The following is a 19,525-nucleotide window of genomic DNA, read 5'->3' as shown; positions in this document are numbered from 1 at the left end:
CGCGTGTGTATGTGCGTGCGTGTCTATCGCGACTGTACCCGCGTGTGGATGTATGTGGGCGCGTGTATCGCGTGTGCATATATGTACGGGCGTGCGTGCGTGCCTGTATCGCGAGCGTATGTATGTATGTATGTATGTATGTATGTATGTATGTATGTATGTATGTATGTATGTATGTATGTGCGTGTCTGTATCGCATGTGCATGTATATGCGTGCGTGTCTACCACATATGCGTGTGTGTGTGTATGTACGTGCGTGTCTGTAGCGTGTGTGTGTGTATGTGCATTTGTTCGTGTCTGTATCGCGCGTGTATGCTCGTGTGTATGTGCGTGCGTGTCGTATCGCGTGTGTACGTGCGTGGGTATGTATGTGCGTGCATGTCTGTATCGCGTGTGTGCGCGTGTGTATATGTGCATGTATGTGTGTATTCGCGTGCGTGCGTGCCTGTGCTGCGTGTGTACGCGCATGTGTATATATGTTCGTGCGTACGTGTCTGACAGCGGCACTGGCAAAAAAAGGCTTCCGGCCCACTCATTTCGAGTAATTCAAGCAAACCACCACATTTCTTCTTGGCTACCTTCTTCGAGCTCATCAAGACAACAATTAGGAACGAAATTCTCTACTATACTTTATGCTGCCTACATTACATGTGCTTAATACAACTCCGCGTTACGGACAGCCGAAGCGGCGTCGGAGAAGTAAACCGCTCTGCCGCCGGTCGGTATACTCATTTTTTGTTTCGAAACGCATCCGCTTGCATTTATCGAAGCGTCTTAAAAAATATCTTTTTGTCATTATATGTCCTATCGGAAGCCCACTTTCGTCACAACGGTTTTTACCCGACAGATTCTCATTTATTGCTTCAAAGGGCCGAATAAACAAGCGCGCGCAGTGATTTTAATGCGGCTGCGGCGAGCCATGTGGAGGGTTCAGCGTGCCGTGCGCACCGCGCCGGCCAGGGGAGGGGAGAAATCCGAGGAGAATTGAGGAGGAAAACGGGCGCGCGGAGGAGAGTGTTACTTAAAGGTGTCGGCCAGCTCGCCCCCTTCCTGCGAACGCCGTTTCTCTTCGTCCTACAGGGCGTGGTCCCATTCGTGCGCTTATCCGAGGAAAGAAGGGGGCGGCCGGGGGGGGGGGGGGGGTCGTGGAGCGGGGGGTTGCCTGTCATGTGCTTTCCCCGCGATGTCCGCGCTGAAGTAACAGAGCGTACGAAGCTCACTTCGCCCGCTGCAGCGGCCGCGTTTGCGAACGAGCGCGCTATTCAGACGGAAATAAGTAACAACTGTGACAGTTAGTTCGCGTTCGTCCTGTGTGGATCTGTTCGTTCGTTTCGTGCGTCCTGCCTTAGGTTTGAGCAGTGCGCTTCAAGTGTCAAGCTGTGACGCACCATAGTTCGCGCTCGTCCTGTGTGTGTTCTTTTCGTGCGTCCTTTGCGCTTGAGCGACGCGCTGGAAATTTCGAGCTGGTTTCCGTTCTGCACGTTACATTCCAATTTGTCGCTATCGCATTCATTGCTTCGCCGTTGCGGCGAAACTGACTTTTTATTCAATCATGACTTATTCCATGTCAGAAACAAAGTTTATCGAATGTTTTTCATGCCACCGTCAACGGCGATAACCGCAAAGGCCAGGGCGATCGGAGCCATAGGAGCGGCGAGGAATGAACCAGCGACACGGGCGCCAGGGGGGTGAAACTGCACTGTTTTTCTGTTCCGTGACCGCAGCGATCCTAATGTTTGGGGGCTGTACTACCTACGAGTATAAATGAACGTTGTTGTTCCATTTTATATTTATTACCGGGTTACTTATTAACTCCGGAGCTTTTAATACGCAAGTGAACCTAAAGGTTGCACTTCGAGATTACGAAAATACGAGCGCCACCCGGAGTGCAAAACGGGAACTGCGCCGTCCTACCTCTCACGGCAAAAAAAGGGGCGTTTCTCGTCGCGCGTCCATGTATGCTACGGCCTACGGTGTCTCAAGGGCCGCTTTTACCACCGTAAAGTTTGTTTCAGCGAAACTGGCGAAACCCCTGCAAGCTTCAGCGAAACAGACGCATGAACGAATTCGCGCCGTCATCACAAATCGTGCTGTGTTGAGTGGTGTCCAAATTCTTCACGCCGCACCGGCATAAAATTCTTTCGGATCCCGCCGGACGAAAGGTACGATCTTCATGCTGCTCGCTCTGTTTTTCTACGCAATTGCACGGCATATCAGGATGTGCTTGCAGCAGTACCGTAAAATATTCAAGTTGTGTTTTTACTGTATGAATGGTACGTTTAGGCAATAAAGCATTCAAACAAACTCTGCTGTTTATTGTCTAATTTATGTGTACACGTAAACAAAAACAGTCTTATACGTGGTGCAAGAAAATAGGTAGATGGGCAAACCTTCATCAATCAGAACGCAACGATCGCTGTTTTGATCATGTGGCGGGTTGCGCAACAGGAAAAAGGCCGCGCGCTCGCCATCTGAATAACTTCCACTCGCTCAACTTGGCTTGCTGGTGTGTCTCAATGGAATTTGGCGCTAAATCGCCCCCCCCCCCCCCGCAAATCGGATCCTCAGTCCTCATCAAGATGGCGTCCCCCAGTGCATATCTGCAATGCGCCGCCATGATTTAGTACCGCCCCCTAACGCCAGGTGTTCGCCTGGCGCTGCGAGCGAATATCGCGCTTCATGGATGGTCTATCTTTCAAAAGTAGCGAAAGGTCTTGATCCAGCCGCCGCGCCCTGCGATAGGTCGGTTGGCGACACGTGACCTTTTCGCCTTCGCGCCCCGCCCAAAGGGTCCAGCGGCGGCAGCACTGTGCCGGCGATCGGTACGGATCACTGTGTTTCCAAGCGTGGAGTGGGGCGATTTCAGCAATTAGAGAGTGCTTCACGCGCCTCTGTCGCATTGTTGTTTACAAACTAGAAACGTTTATGTACCTGCAATTGAGTGGACGCAGGAATTCCGCGTTTGAATTTAATGTTTGGAGCGTGACGTGCTAGTGTATTGGGTCTCTATGCCTTCGGTTGCCTCCCCTCGCGGAGGACAGAAAAAAATCTTTTATTTTATTTTTTTTCGTTCCTCGCGGTGACAAAAATATATGCTGAAGGAAGGCCCAACAAAATCAGTCGCAAGAAATTTGTGCCCACAGAAAACACCCGGCTATCCGAACTAAGTGATTTTGTAATGGTTATAACTTCAAACAGCCTTTCGCCTGGCCGGCGTGCTTTTGTTCGTGCATATGCATGAGCATTATCTTAGCAACGATATTATTGCTTCGAAGTTCTTTATGCCGTACATTTGTGCGTAGTAGTCAATGTAGAGTCACACCCCGTATCTCTAACTTTCAATTGCTCGGAACCCAAAAAAGCTGCCTTTGTTTTTCTCACCGGGGTGGCTTCAACACTACAAGCTCACGGGAAAATGAGCATTTGGGATTAGTTTTTTGCCACACCTTGCCGCGTTTTGCCGCACTGCTGTGTGCGAGATCGATTAAGGCTTCTTCGTTGAAGCATTCCGCGTAATGTTTTCCCTAGAGGATCACTATGCTTTTGAGAAGTTCGAATAAATTATGCTGCAAGACAATGGGATGAAAAAACTGAAACCATATACACCGCACCCAGCATCTTTGCTAATTTTGCAAGGCAGAAGGAACAGAAGCCACCCTGCAACCCTGCAAGGGCATGAGGGGGGATCAATGCTCACAACAAAACTTCAAAAAAAAAAAAGTTTGTTATGAATTCGTGCATTAAAACCCAGTTTTTCAATAAGCTAGTGCTCTTTTGTTCTCTTGCATCTCTACAAAAAGCCACCTAACTCAGCTTTTGTAGTCTGGTTTTAGGGCCTGTACGTGTATACATACCCCAAATTTATTTCAAATTGCATTGGGTAACATTGCAACGTACCTTTATATTTGCCGGCCACTGAGGCGGCTGGGGTAGTAAAAGGGGGACGGCTTTGGATAAATGCACGTTGTTAAAAACAGTTAAACATTAAAATGGGCGAGACACTAGTGGACATGCTATATTTCCTAAATCTCGAAAGGTACTCAAGTTGCTGATAGTGCTCAAATGCAGTGCGACTGCATTTGTGGAATATCCCCTCTTCTAAGTAAACCTCTTAGAGTATAAACAAAATAAGCTTAGTTAAATATACCGTGTAACCGTGGGAAGACTTCCGATCGCTGGCAAACACAGTAAAACCAATAATAGCGCGTATTTTGCGCTACGCAATACAAGAGCGCTAGCTGCCCGATGAAGTTTCCGAAAGTAGCAGTACGCTGACTACCTGCCTATTTTATTCGAGCTAGAAAACAAGCACTTTTAACTCACCCAAACACCACCTGTTCTTCAAGTTACGCTGAATGTCAAAATATGAAAAAAAAAATGCCTTGCATGAAAGCTGCTGTGGGGAACCCGCTTGGAACCTGCTTCGGAAACGCACGCGTTTTATTTCAATATTTAACGTGCTCCGTGCTCGTTAAAGTTACTGTCCCTGTAGTTTAATAACTGATGAGCATCTCAGGCCACAAATGTTAATAATTTAACGGTTCAAGCGAGCACCGAGTTCGGTTTCAGGCGCCCGCAATATGCACGGGAGCGAGCGGCGCGTCGTCTGCTATCGCTGTTCCTTGGACCCCTCGAGAGGGCGCGCGTGTAGTTGTCGCTACCTTTAAAAAAATAGGGACCTTAGTTTCACTCCCCTGCGGGCGCCACCAGTGGCGTGATGTCACAAGTCTCCCACGCTGCCATTAGCGGGTACGGGTAGGGTGGCTAGAATGCCCCTTCTATCCACCCTAGGTCGGCAGCCGCGCGGTTACATTCAGCAAGTTGGATGCCCCTACGGCTGGGAATCGTCTCCTCATGCTGTTGGAACCTGTTGGGCGTCTGTCAGATGCGGCTAGTAGCGCGATCAGCCGTACGGCGAATCGCATCCGAATTCGCACCATATGTCCAGCGCTTTAAGCGCTAGACACATGGTGCGATTCGGCATCCGATCCGACGTGCGACGCCGCACGCGGTATACGGCGATTCAGGACACATGGGGGCGAACGAGCAATCAACGCGCAGGCTCCGCCCACACACGGCACCCCGGCTTGCACGCTCGGAAGACACCGCATCCTCTTCGTTGACTGCAAAACAAACAACCTTACGCGTCCACGCTTCGTTCTCTAAGAACATTGCCAATAAAGCTACGTCTTCGCAAGCGACAAACATCTCAACAGCCCGCATTCACTCGCCACTACGAGAGTAGGCTTGTCACGACACCGAGCGTAGGCCTAGCAAGGCGGACGCTGTCGCTGGCGCCGTTCGCGATCAAACGCGAGCTGATCGTCGAGCACTTATTTTTATCAACATGATTAAAACTTTTACGCTGATGACACGCGTTTACATGCGCAATTGGTTTTCTCGTAGGCCTCGATTTGAGGAGCAACGGTGGAAGCGAAGCGGGCCGGCTCGCCGAGACGGCCGGTGCGGCTGTTACCTGCGAAGTGGCCTTCCATCACGGCTCGATATCTCGCTAGTGGTTCGGAAACGGGCGCCGCCTTGCACAAATGACACACTTCAAACGTCATGGGTTATTTGATGTCAGAAAGAAAGTTTATCCAACGTTTTTCATGATCGGAGCCGTCCGAACGTAGTGCAACAAACGCGCAAACAAACAAACAAGCAACAAACGCGCCCCCAGAGGCGTGACGTCAGCCGTCTCCCGCGCTACCATTGGCTGCGGCCGTCAGACCGACGCGGCAGCCGCGCGGCTACATTCAGCAAGTTGGATGCCCGTGCGGCGTGCGAATCGTCTCCGCACGCTGATGGAACCTGTTGGACGTCTGTCGGATGCGGCTGTTGGCACGAACAGCCGTACGACGAATCGCATCCGAATTCGCACCATGTGTCCAGCGCTTTAGCCAGTGAGATTCGTCGGTGGCGCTGCAATTGTTGTCGTCACTTAGCAAAGAAGAGAATAAAATCTAGGGACTTTAGCAAGAGCGTCTGCGACCACGCTAGTTGCTCAGGGTTCCGCGATCACAATGGGTATTCTAAAAGGAAGAGAGCAGCACTGTCCTGGCACTCGTAAAGTCCCTAGATTTTTCCTTTTTACTTAAGTACCGACAACTGCCTCCTTTCTCGGCCCTCTCTCACGCGCACCTGGCGTCTGCCGCCATTTTCTTCCTAACTTGGAAGATTTACAAAGCCATGTGCGTCTAAGTGCATTAGCCACGCATCTTTCAGCGGACAATATGCTAACGCGATGCGCCTTTCTCCTCCCGTCAACCCACTGTCATTAGTGAAAGGGGGACGCGTTTCACCGGCTGCTGGAAAAGAGTTAGGAAGAACATGGCTGCCGAAAACGAGCGTTAGCCAATGAGGTTCGTCGGTGGTGCTTCAATGGTTGTCGGTACTTAAGAAAGAACAGGGAAAAATCTAGGGACTTTAGGCACTCGTTACCCATCTGTAGAAGGTGACTAAGCAGCACTTTTCTACCTTTCAAGTGAAACTTATGGAAAGAATAATAGACCGTGGTACTAGCAAGTTAGGCACGGGGAAAGGGGCGACACTGCTGACAACTGGTTCTCGCTTCTTTGTTGAGCTAATCTCGTCATGCTTTACTTCGTGGAGAATGAAAGGGGAACGCGTTTTTTTTTCTCAGAGGGTGAAATGTGGAGCGTGATCTACGCAGGAATGTGAGAACCGACCCTTTCTGCGTCTGTCAAAGTGAAAGGCGGGGGGGGGGGGGGGGGGGGGGAGGGGTAAGTCATCCTTGAGAAGCGCGGAGAAAGGGGTTAAGGGTTGTCAAGAGGCGGGACTCATCATATCAGTCGTTTCTCTAAACAGAGTTCGCAGGTGCGAGGGCATTGAAGCCGATGAAGGCGTAGAGTGCACACCTAAGGAATCGCAGGGCTGCCGTAGTGGCACATTTCCCTTACCACATTACTCTCTGCGCCCGAAGGCGTCCGCGCGGTCGTCACTGCATCATGGCCGAAAAGGTTTTCTCTGCATCGGTCGCGAAGCTCGGCGGGGACACCGGAGGCGCAGGATTACGACGGCAATGCCTCGTCCGCTCCGTGGCTCTAAAGGCGCACGGTGCCATCAGAAGTCCGAATAATCATAGCCTCGCCACAGCTGACCAAGAACACGAAACGGCCTTGAGAGTTCTTCTGCCGCCCGTGGTCGCCGGCGTATGGCCGCGCGAACGTGTGCGGCGTGTGCCCAGAGACGGAATGGGATCTGACTCAACGGATGGTGCGTTTCCGGTTGATACAGCTGTTCCAGACTCGGTGGAACCGTCCACCAGTGCTGTCGACATGGCTGAGCTTCCGTTAGCAGCTCCTGGTGGTAAGTCATGCATTCTTTCTTGATAAGACGGTGAGGTTAGGACTTGACGTCGTACGAGATTCGGCGTTTGTGTTTGTTTTGCTATCTATTTCAAAATAATGTCATGCGATGACTATCACACTCCTGAACTTGAATAAAGGGCATCACATAATATAATGTAGATTATAAATGAGATCCAATGCATTCAAAACGCGGACAGTAGTATATCTACTACTCCGATTCCAGTACACACAATGTACGCTTTTTAACGTGGCGAATTTCTACAAACGTACACATTTGGCGCTATTCTGTTTGTCGTAATCTTATAGATACGATAAGAAATATTCAGGTGATGAAGACTGCTGTAGTTGCGTATGTCAAGGGCGTATTGTTCTTTTTTTTCTTTGCCTTGGTTCGGCCCGTGATGTTTGCGTTGTTCTATGCGTCAATTCTTTGCGGCTGAACATTTTGCTGGTGGTAATTGTAACGGCCCCCTCGCGACAGTTCCGCAAAGCGGACGGTGTATATAAACAACATTGCTTTTCCGCCATCATCATTACACGCACTTTGCAAATTCAACTACCTTTACGTAGATATGCTAACTCCTTACAGTTTGTAAATACACTTATCTTCCAGCCTATCAATCAACTCAGCCTCGATAATTTCGCGGATTAGCTGACCTCTGCCGGTATTGACAATTGAACACTCCTGAAAAATGGGCATGCATGTGTTACGAACATCGTTTCTTGCAATGGCACCTGAATTACTGCAGTGCCAGCAGTGGGCATCGAGAAACCCGCCCCTTCTTTCCTTCACGTTGTAGTGCTATTCCTTCAAACGCACGTTGCACCGGGCACTTTGACCCACGTATTTCGTGCCACATGTTAATGGAAGCTTGTACACTCCTGCATCAGTACGTTCTATAAACCTATACCTGTGTTGGTATGTCAGCATGACATACCAAAACGCCACGTTACTAACCTTTTCTTGCAAGGCTGTATGGGTTCTGCCATAATCCCCCCTGGGATGTTATAAAATATCCTGTCGTTTTTCACTCTGGCCCTTAAAGGACACCTTACCGCAAAATTGAAACCTCAAGATGTTGGTGTGGTTCGATTGTCCTGTATACGGCGTCACTTCTGACCGACTATTAGTGCAGGACGTTAGATTTAAGATATTTTGATTTCATTTTAAAGTAAGCGTAAGTATTCGTCTTAGTTGGCAGCACCTCGTGACATTCCACGAGTAAAGCGAGGATTGTCGGCGTCACAGAAGATTTGCGGGACGCGCACAATACCACGGCTGGCACCTGGCTAGGACTATTGTTCTTCACCCCTCTCGCTCTCTTGTCGGGCTGCTCTCAACGTAGTTCTGGCTGCTTCGTCCAGGAATGCTTTGTTCTTTTTCCCGGAAGGGGGCGAGTGCACTGCTTGACATACCGAAGCACCCGCATCGTTTCATGCTTTACCGCGCGTGGGGGCCCAGATTTGAAAAATTCGCTTTCAACGGAACAAAAGCTTAAGTGCACGTGACCTTGGGCGCTTTCCCGCTGTGAGGCGTCCAACTTTTGCGGGCGTTTCCAACTGATGGAAAACCGTTCATAAATAACGAAGCTAGCATAAATATGCGATGCGTTAGAGCATTTACGATTAAACTTCGGGATTACCAGACACTAAGCAAGTAGCAAACAAAACTTTCGCTGTCAGGGGCCCTTTAAAGCGATCCTGAACAAAAATTGGAAAAGCTGACGAAGACATCGAAATTATACTCGGCAGATGCGACTCTTCCGATAAAGAGTGTTTATTTCCCGCATTTTTGAAGAGTTGGCTGCATTTTTCGTGGATTGTCAGCGCGTGCCGGCTGCGTCCGAGCCTTGACGTCGCATTTGCGGAGGCGCAACCAGACTGAACGTGTTCCTGTCCTCTTCCCTTTTTGCACCTCTCCTTTCATCCCACTATCCCCTTTTCAAAAATTGTGGTGGCTTAGCTCGGCTATGCCAGGATATTCGCAACTTCCACGTACCGTGGCGCCGCCGAGCGGTGGCCACCGGAAGTTCTGTTAAGATTATTGAAATGTTGGACACGCTTTAGTCAGCGAATGTTGCCACTTGTTTTGTCTCGTTTGGGGTCGTTTTGCGACGGTGCGCACGGTCTCGATACGTGACACTTTCGGTTCCTCAATGTGAGCGGAAAATAAAAGAAAAAGGCAACTGATTTTACTGCGGGCCTCGGTGCTCACAGCGTACAGCGGGAGGCAAAGCAAAAGCCTCCCCTTCAGATTAGCGCCTCGAAAAGCTGTGAGTGGTTAAGCGGGTTAAACTTCGCACGCAAAATAACCAAGGCCCATGAACGTATCCGGAATCCCATTTTGTGTTCGAGTATATGTCTACTACCTCATATCACCTTTCTCGCGCTTCGTTCCTCCGCTCGACACAGTCGCTGTGCAGACAGTACCAGAGCTGATTAGGGATGCATTCCGCCTCTGAAATATAATGAAAAGTCCGGTTTCAAAGCGTCCATCGCACCATTCCACGTCTGAAGTGGCCTACGTGACCTTCACATCTCCGGCACTTTTTGTTCGGTATTACTTGCTGATGGCGCTGTTTTTTCGTCCCTGTCCCGAACGATGTTACTTATTGCACTTCTCATAAACACCGGAAGCGTAGGATGATAACAGGAACGTCACATCTTAAACGTGAAAATTGCGTCTTGCCGCTGTTTCATTCGCTGCTTGTCGACCTATTGTGGCATTATTCCGCTGTTCTTTTTCGCTCTTTTTACCAAGAAAGCGCAATAAAATCGTATTTCCGGTAATCGCACATGCCTCAAGTGGTTCTTGGGCTTCGGTCTCGAAGGGCAACACATTTTTTTTTTCGTTTACTTACATTACTTCGTGCTTTGAAGGGAGCTGAGCTAGCTACGCAGCAGATTGCAATGCAAGCAAAAATGAGATAAAGCATGTCTCCGAGAATGTCTCTGATATAGGGAGCTTTCACAAGCGGCGGAGGCGCTGTGCATTGTGGGTAGTCCGCCATTTTGAAGTCATAATCAACCAAGCCGGGAAGCGCGCGCGTGTGGCAGCTCCGAGTAAACAAACAGACGTGCCGGCACAATCGCGCATGTTCTTATTGTGAGGAGCACCGAGCATTAACTACGAAGTCAGCGAAGACGAGAATGTACGCATGCACGCTCTCCCTTAAACACCGCGAGTGATACAACGAGAAAATCCAACTATCCGGAGTGGACCCATTCACGCTGCAGGCAGCCGACTGTGAACTTGTGACCACTCGTCGATGACTCGGACATTCGTGAATTTGTGGTCTTGCGGACGTGTTTTGTTACGCGGCAGCAGCTCAAAGGAAGGAAGGCCGTTGGCGGCCACAACTTCGTGACAAGCGGCTAGGTAAGCGAGCCGCGAATGAAGCAAGTTGCTGCCGATAGCGGGATCATCATGGCACAGGTAAGCTTGTAAGGACGTTCTATATATTTATCTTTTGCATTCTTTTGTAAGGTGACAAGCCTCAAGTCGAAGTGTGGTTCCTGGGGAAGGGTGACGGAGAAATCTTTGCCGCGCACGGCCTGAAACGGCGAGGCGTGTTCCCACATCGCAGCGCTCCTCTTTTACGTGGAGTACGGCCTGCGAGCGCGTGAAGAGCGCTCGTGCACAGACGGCTCCAAGAGCTGGTTCCCTCCTGCCATGAAAAAACTTGAGGTGCGGCCCGTTGCCGAAATGGGCTTGTCGTCATCGGCGATGAAGAAGTGGCGCATCGACACTGCAACAAGCCAACTTGTGCACCGCAGCCTTGACCGCGACCAGTTTCTCGGCGTACTGATTGCAGCTGAGTATCGACTTGCAGAGCGAGCACTTATGTGTCGTCGGTGAGAAGCAGCAAAGGTGCCGATTAGCATCAGCTCTTCGAGAATAGTGCAATAATTTTCATGAACTTTTGGCAAAATATGCCAAGGTGTACAGCACGCTGCAGTGTGCGAGCACACCTCGCCGTTTCCTTCCATGCACGAGCAATGCGCAGCAAGGATTTCTCCGTCACCCTACCCCAGGAACCACACTTCGACGGGAGGCTTGATGCGGGCCTGCGAACGGGTCACCTAACAAAAGAAGGGAAAATATAAACATCTAAAACGCCTTTAGAAGCTTACCTGTGTCATGACGATCCCGCTATTGGCAGCAACTTGCTTCATTCGCGGCTCGCTTACCGGCCGCTTGTCACGAAGTCGTGGCCGCCAACGGCCTTCCTTCCTTCGAGCTGCTGTCGCGTTACAAAACACGTCCTTAAGACCACAAAATCGCGAATGTCGGAGGCATCGACGAGCGGTCACAAATTCATATCCATTATGCAGTCGGCTGCCTGCAGCGTGAACAGGTCCACTCCGGATAGTTGGATTTTCTCGTTGTATAACTCGCGGTGTTTCCGGGAGAGCGTCGATGCGTACATTCTGCTCTTCGCTGACTTCGTAGTCATTGCTCTGTACTCCTCACAAGAACAACAAGCGTGATTGCGCCGGCACGTCTGTTTGTTTACTCGGTGCTGCCGCACGCGCGCGCTTCCCGGCTCGGTTGTCTATGACTTCAAAATGGCGGACTACCCACAATGCACAGCGCTTCCGCCGCTTGTGAAAGCTCCCTATTACTGAGAGACCTTTACTGAGTCTCCTACTACCACATTGTGCTACACTGTAAACGAAAATTAGCTGAGATGGGAGCTTTTCCAGCATATGAGCCCCTAAAACCCCCATGCCCCAATCATTTACTCCGTGGTAACGGGGTGAAGTCGGCACATGTCGTCGTAAAACGCCCCTTGCTTAATGAGGGAGTTTATGAACGACATGACCTTGTTAAACTCCCCACGGAGTTTTAGATCACGTGGTTAGAAACTCCCTATGGGAGGTTTAAAAAGTATTTTTGGTCGTGACGTGCGTGTCACGTGGTCAGAAACTCCCTATGGGAGTTTTAGAAACCATTTTTGGTCGTGATGTGCGTGCGTGTGTGAATGTGCGTGTGTGTACGGGCATCTGTTTGCAGCGACGATTTGCAGCGAGGATTTGCAACGGCCGGTTGGTTTGTGTAGACGTGTAGGACTATTTTCTCCACTGAACCGTTCTGGTCAGAGACAAGTTCAACTCGCGCCAGCGTCCGACCGCGAACACATCGAGCTGGCTGTCCTGTGTTTATTCTCCCGTCAAGCGGCAATGCCCATGCACACGAGTGCAAGCCTCCGACACGCCACGGATACCTCGCTTCAACGTGCCGAGTTACGAAGAACTGCGAAGAATAATTTCATCGGTAACAAAAGTAAGCTGTTGCGATCGTCAGTGGGTTGTTTCTGGAGTTTCACCGGCTAAAACTTCGAAGCAGTAAGAAGTAGGCTTCGCTACGTCGTCGGCATCAAGCCGGCCGGCGGCCGGTGTCAGAGCTGCGCTGACGACGCGCTCGCCCCGACCACCGGCAACGCTTGCTTCTCGGAGTGTCACCGAACCGATGTTTCACCGGCTGCAACTTCTAAGCGGTAAGAAGGCTTCGCTACGTCGTCGGCACCAAGCCGGCGGCGCGTAGCGAACTCGCACAGCCACACCGGTCACCATGGCGAGCTCGCACCGGCCACCGGTGAAGCAAAGAATATGTTTCACATAAAATAAAAGCTGCTCGAATGAGTAAGTTTAAATTGTCTCTTTGTGTCATGCAACCACCGTTGTCAAACGTATAGCGAGAAGGCGAGCGCCGATACGAGATAGATTGAACCAACATGCGGCCGCCGCTGCACTGCGAGCAACAGGAACCGCGACTACGAGCCGTCTCGTTCGTTGTAAGTGCATCTCTCCGTAGCTTAACGCGGATAGCGGACACCTGTTTTTTTATTGTGTGTGTAAATAACGGCGACGAAAACTGCACAGCAGCAAGCATGTTGTGATCTCGAGCCGTCGTTCGTCGTATAGCCGTGCCGTACTCCTGCGAGAGGCCTAGCGACGCCGTCGGCAACAACGCGGTATACGTGGCGTTGAATGTTAGGCGGGTTTATAGTAAAAGACGGGTGTACCTCAGTAGTATCTATAAGCCCACCACAAATATGCACGTTCGCCATGAATGTTTGGTGCATAATTACGCGGAAAAGGAGTGTCCCATCCGAGCTACATTGGAGGTCAAGATGTGGTGCCTATATATACTCGGTGACCAAAGTTTGGTTCTGAAGCGCGGGTAGCGAGCGGTTGTCAGTGTGAGTGTTGTATTACTTTGCGAATGTTGTGTGCATGTTTGTGTACGTGTGATCGAGTTTGCGTGTTTCGATGCTAATTTAATTAAAGATTCTTTGGTGCATGGTGCGACAGCGAAAAGCATTTTTTTTTCGATGGTTATAAAAATTTACTCCCATACTTACCTGGAAAAGCTCCCCTATGGATGTAAACAAATACTCCCATCAGTCCATCCAAAACCTCCGTCCTTAAGGGGGGTAAATTTTTTACTCCCCTGGACGGGTTATATAAAACCCCCATCGGGGCGTGCGCTAGAGGACAAGTCCATTTACTCCCATCTCGGCTTTTTTTTGCTTACAGTGTAACTACACAGCGGGGGTTGCAACGCGCGATTAAGCGCCGCAAGCAACGCGACTAGTGTGTTTGCTTTATTTACAATTGTGTGCATATGTATCTTCCTAATGAGGTTCCAATCATGTACCCGGCATTCCTTTACTTATTATAATATGTCACCGCAACCCTGCTTTCACAAAAACATTAATCGGAGTGCAGCCGAAGCGCAAAAACTGATCTCTTCGCCAAACATGTACGTTTCTAAATCGTCTGCAGCGGGCCGATAATCTCAACGACCGCCATGTTGGATGTACAGTCGCGCCACCTATAGGCCGTGAAAGTTGCGAATACGCAGCGTGAGCTAAGGCTCAGCTGATTATTCTTAGCTCTGCTGGTTGTCTAGGATTAGCTTATCATGCTTACTGCTGCTTCAATGACACACACATGGTGTACGCATTATGTGACACGTGTATATTATTGTTTGCTCAACGCCATTTCTTTATTGCCACAAAGACGGCTAGGTGGTCAGTGCAGTAACACGGTGCCGTCTCTATGGCCCTAACACCCGGCTCAGCGCCGGTGTTCGAGCCATAGACGCAGCAGCGTCTCGTGCCCTGCGTACTCCCTCCGTGACGTCACAGACCTTGCCCGACGGAGAGGGACGCTATCGCCCGTGGCGCAGTTCGCGCGTTCACGCAGTGGCAGCAGTGGACGCACTCGGTCAGTCGACGCTGCACAACCGACAGGGACGCGATCAGCCCACCCACCAGCTGTGTGACATCGCTGCTCCTCGCGCATGCGCAGTACGGCTCTTGTAGGTGTACGCGAAACCTTCTAGCCTACCTTGTCAAGGAAGGCTCCCTGGTAAAGTCCCTAGATTTTTCCCTGTTCTTTCTTAAGTACCGACAACCATTGAAGCGCCGGCGACGAATCTCATTGGCTAACGCTCGTTTTCGGTAGCCATGTTCTTCCTCTTTTCCAGCACCTGGTGAAACGCGTCCCCCATTCACTAATGACAGGGGCATACCTGCCAAGTCTCCCGGATTACCCGGGAGACTCCCGGATTTTGAACGTTTCTCCCGGTTGTACGGGTCATAGCAAAATCTCCCGGAAATCCACTTTTGCCCCGCGCGTCCAGTGCTTTTTCTGGCCACATGAGCAAAGTTGTCTGGCCACGTAGTAGAAAGGATTCTTCTTCTTCTTTTTAACGATGGTGCAAAGGTTCAACTCAGTTTCATTGCGCATGAAGTAGCTGTGCACTTTGTGCCGCAGTGCTGCCAACGCAAACGTGTCATAGCGCTGCGCAGCCGAGTCTTGCCTGTGATGCGTACATAAAAGTACATAAAAAAGGTGCGCTCTATTTTCGCTAGGAGAGAGCCCTCGCAAGAATTATGGCGCCAGCACAAGCTCGTGATGCAGGTGGTTGTTGTTTGATGTCGTGACGCGAGGTGGGACGTTTCGCGTACAGATGCGCTACACGCAATTTAAAAATTGATCCTAAATGTGTTATTGGTTATATCAGCCGTTAATATTTCGTAGATGATGCGTTTGTGTACACACAAATCTATCCCACAAGTTATCTCGCCTTAAAAATTTTGTGTCACTACTGCTTTAAGTGGAGAGCCCAGCACTTAAAAGGGTAGCCGTTACCGATGTCTGTCGAGATAGCGCGTTCGCCAGCGCTCGCGACCGTCCCCGTCTCAACGGCGCCCCTTATGGTCCCTTGCGCGACGAAATAACTGGTAAGCAAGCGACGACAGGCCTCGCACGTAGAGCGATGTTATCGCATGTGCCCTTCGCGCGACGGTGACGGCTGGGTCGTTTGATCTCTGCTTCATCCGCGTTCGTCCCTAGCGCTAGCGCGCTTTTACTCGCACGTGAAACAGACGATGCGTAAGCGATGTTATCGGTTTGGACTCTGTACAGATCAGCGGCGACCGCAAAATCCCGCTGACAGTAGGCAGTTTTAGATTAGCGTACGCTAAGTTAGCGTTTGCGTCCCGCTATTTCCGTCATTAACGGTAGCCCGCAAGCGGTTAGCGTACGACGCATGCGCAGTTGCGCGAAAAGCCAACGCAAGGCTTTGCGTACGCTATTCTAAAACTGCCTAATGTCCGTATACTTCTATCGCAGTACCCCCCCCCCCGCCCCCCCGATGAGTAAATCTCCCGGATTCCGTTTCTCCAAACTTGGCAGGTATGCAGGGGGTTGACGGGAGGAGAAAGGCGCGTCGCGGTAGCATATTGTCCGCTGAAAGATGCGTGGCTAATGTACTTAGACGCACATGGCTTTGTAAATCTTCCAAGTTAGGAAGAAAATGGCGTCGGACCCCAGCTGCGCGTGAGAGAGGGCCGTGAAAGGAGGCAGTTGTCGGTACTTAAGTAAAAAGGAAAAATCTAGGGACTTTACTCCCTGGGAGCCGCCATAAGCCTCTCTGGGCTGTTGTTAACATGCGTGACACCCCAAAAATGCACTGCCCGAGGCTGTGACGTCAGCTTTTGTACTCCCGTGCAACAGCCCAGAAAGGAGGGGAGCATTCTTTCCGTTAAAAAGCCCCGATGCTTTAGCCCAGCCGGGGGCATTGTTCGCTGCCGGTGCTGTTCGTAGTGGTTTGGAGAATCGCAGGGGGAACTGAGAAGAAGAAAACGGGAGAGAGGAAAGACAGGGATGTTAACCAGTTTGACATAACCGGTATGCTACCCTGTACAGGGGGAAGGGATGGGGGAGATCGAAAGAAGAGTAAAGAAAGAGAGAAAGAGAGGGGAACACACACGCACACACATGCGGGTTGAGAAACTAAGGGGCTTTATGAGAAACGCGGGTGACGGATGGCATTGTTAGCATGCCCGTTTCTGGTGTATGGAACGTCACGAAACGTCACCTGCTCTAGTTTACGGTGTGGCCGCTAGTCGCGGCAGTTTGTGACAAATGCATTAAATTCATTATTTTCCTGTTGTTGCTGCTTGAAATGAAGGTTGTGTATCGATTTCAGCACCCAATCGTTCAATCTGGCTGAACGCCTTGGCGGCAAAATGTTTTTTAGATACGAAGCATCTTATGGCGGAGTTCGATCCGCTGGTGGCGTGCGGCGTGACCACCCTTACTGCGCATGCGCAAACCCTCTCGAGACACCTCCACTCCACCTCTTAAGCGCGGGCTCGACATGCCGAAACGCTGCTTCGCATCGCCTCATGGTGTAATTTTCAGTATTCGTTTAAGTATATACAAGCAACAAGCTCAACTATGAGCACTTCGCGAAGAAGCGGCCTGTGAACGAGAGAGTTTAGTTAGAAAAAAACCTTGCACAAAAGCCAACTTAAAGATTTATTTTTATTTATTTTCTTTGCGTGTCGTCAGTTACCAGCACTACCAGAGTTTATTCAATTCAATATTTTATTTCATTCCTCGGATGAGGGTAGGCTCTAGAGAAAAGTGCTGTTTGTCCCTTTAGGAGATCCGAGCCTCACAAGCTGTGGCGTGGAAAACGAGGTAATATGGGTGATGGTATTGTTGAACATAGAGAATGTGAGGTTTGCTTAGTGCAAGCAAAAAATCTACGTGAACAACTGTGCTATCAACAAACTATAAAATACGTAGGCAGTTTCCTTACTGCACAAATCACAACGCACAATTTAAAATGCACGTGACCACAGAATAAATATGCTGGAGAGTTTCCTCTCAACTAGTTTCAGCAACACTTTTTTTCTTTATTTTCGGCGGAGACTGTTCTGAATTAAATTGACGCTCGGGGCGTTGTTATAAAATTGTACTTCTCTGCAAAATGCAATCCCTTAATGTGTACCGCCCATGTACTTTCGGAAGTGACGTGGAGAGTATGCGAAATTTCGAATACATGTAGTTCATGTCGTTCGGTTTCGGAATTCACGTCATTTCTGTTTTCTTTTTTTAGCGAATATGTAAAGGGTAATGGCATTTACTAACGCCCCGAAGAAGGCAGAACGGTAGATGGGAAGGCTGTTCTGATTTTCAAAACTTGTTTGTCAGGGTAGTCCCGGAGGCGCAGCAGTTCCTGTGGCAGACTATTTTCGCTGAATGATTTCTAGTTATTCACTATAACATGGCCATAACTCTTTTCGCGTTCCTCCCCATATTTGCATCCCTTCCTAATAATATACCATGTTGCTAAGTGAGTGAAACTTTTGGGTTCCCACTGGCAGGGCTACGTTTTCCTTTAGTCCACTGTGTTCGCTTCACTTTGTCATTATTGCCACACTCGCGGGGTAGATAGCGTAAAGGAGAGGCCACATTCTCAAGATTTGTACACTCGGGGACAACTTTTATTGGCAGTGCTCTGGAAGCTACAAAACCGAAACGCATACCTGCTATCGCTAGTTAAGTAGTGTCTAATTTTGTAGATTTTTCTGATTTCCTTGCGAGAATAAATACCGATTTAGTTATGAGACGAAAACAGTTACGGGAAGTCGTAGGTAACGTAAAATTGTTTTTCGCTTTACAAGAATTTATTTTTTCTTTGGATTTCTTCGACAGGACGACGTTTTCTGCACGTCTGTTTTCCAAAGTAAACATGGCCTCCCTGACGCGTGTGCCGCAACCTCGCCGTTAGTTCTCCAAGAAAGCTATATTTGAAATGTGACACTGACCAATCGCAAGTGTCTCTCCCAATTCACGTTTTTCTTGGATATGTTTTAACAACCATGCTGCCTAAGCTCGGAGAATACCCGTTAGTCGCGAACAGAAATTATCATCATCATGATTCGCCACGTGCTATCTTCGTCCTCTTCTTCATCGTCTGCTTCGCTCCCAGGACACGTGCGCCGATTTGTTCAGCGTGGGATGCACTGACTCTGATGGGCGAGAGAACGCGTAAAGAGAGAAAGAAAGAGAACGAATGAAATTCTTGGCGAAAAAAAAATTTCTTGGCGAGGCATTATTCGAATCCGGATACCCACGATCTGAACCGGCGAGCGTCTTAACCACTCGGTTATCTAGGCACGCTACAGAGAGAGAGATAAAGGAAATGAGAGAAATATAGAGAAATAAAGGGCAGACAGATGCAAAAAAGAAACGTATGGCAGGTCCACTGTTGTAAAATGTGAAGAAGGGCGTAGCGCGGGCACCCAGCGATTCCCTTATTGTATCCACAATCAGTGTTTTACTGATTATAAAATTGCAGGCGACAGCCGTAAATCGCTTGAACTAACTCGGAATCACCTGTAAACGGAAACGCAGGGTTCCTAACACCGAGTTTGTATGCTTACAATCATGCATGCTGCTCATACGATCCTGCCTGGCCTAGAAGTGTTTATGGCATTTCTTGCTAAGCTATCGCGGCGGGTACCTTGCTTGGGTCGTTTATTATGACGAGAGTATTATTAACGTTTATTTTCTTGCGACAGCACTTTTATGGACACTGTCGACGGGCTTTTGCCGTCGCCGTCATGTGCCGCATGAAGTCCAAATCCATAACACCGCCACGCGCTTTCGTATGTTCTACCAGCGAGTAAAAGCGCGCGAGGACTCGTGACGAACGCGGCTGAAGGAGAAATGAAACGAGTCGGCCATCTCCGCCGCACGAAGAGCGCATGTGATAACATCAGCTCTCATGCGAGGCCTGCCGTCGATTGCTCCTCAAGCATAGAGGAAGCGCCGCGCGCGTCTTTCATTGGACGAAGGAGCCTAAAGGGACGCTGTGGGAG

Source organism: Rhipicephalus sanguineus, chromosome 4, assembly GCF_013339695.2.
Source record: "Rhipicephalus sanguineus isolate Rsan-2018 chromosome 4, BIME_Rsan_1.4, whole genome shotgun sequence".
Lineage (NCBI taxonomy): Eukaryota > Metazoa > Arthropoda > Arachnida > Ixodida > Ixodidae > Rhipicephalus > Rhipicephalus sanguineus.
This window is presented reverse-complemented; position numbering follows the sequence as displayed.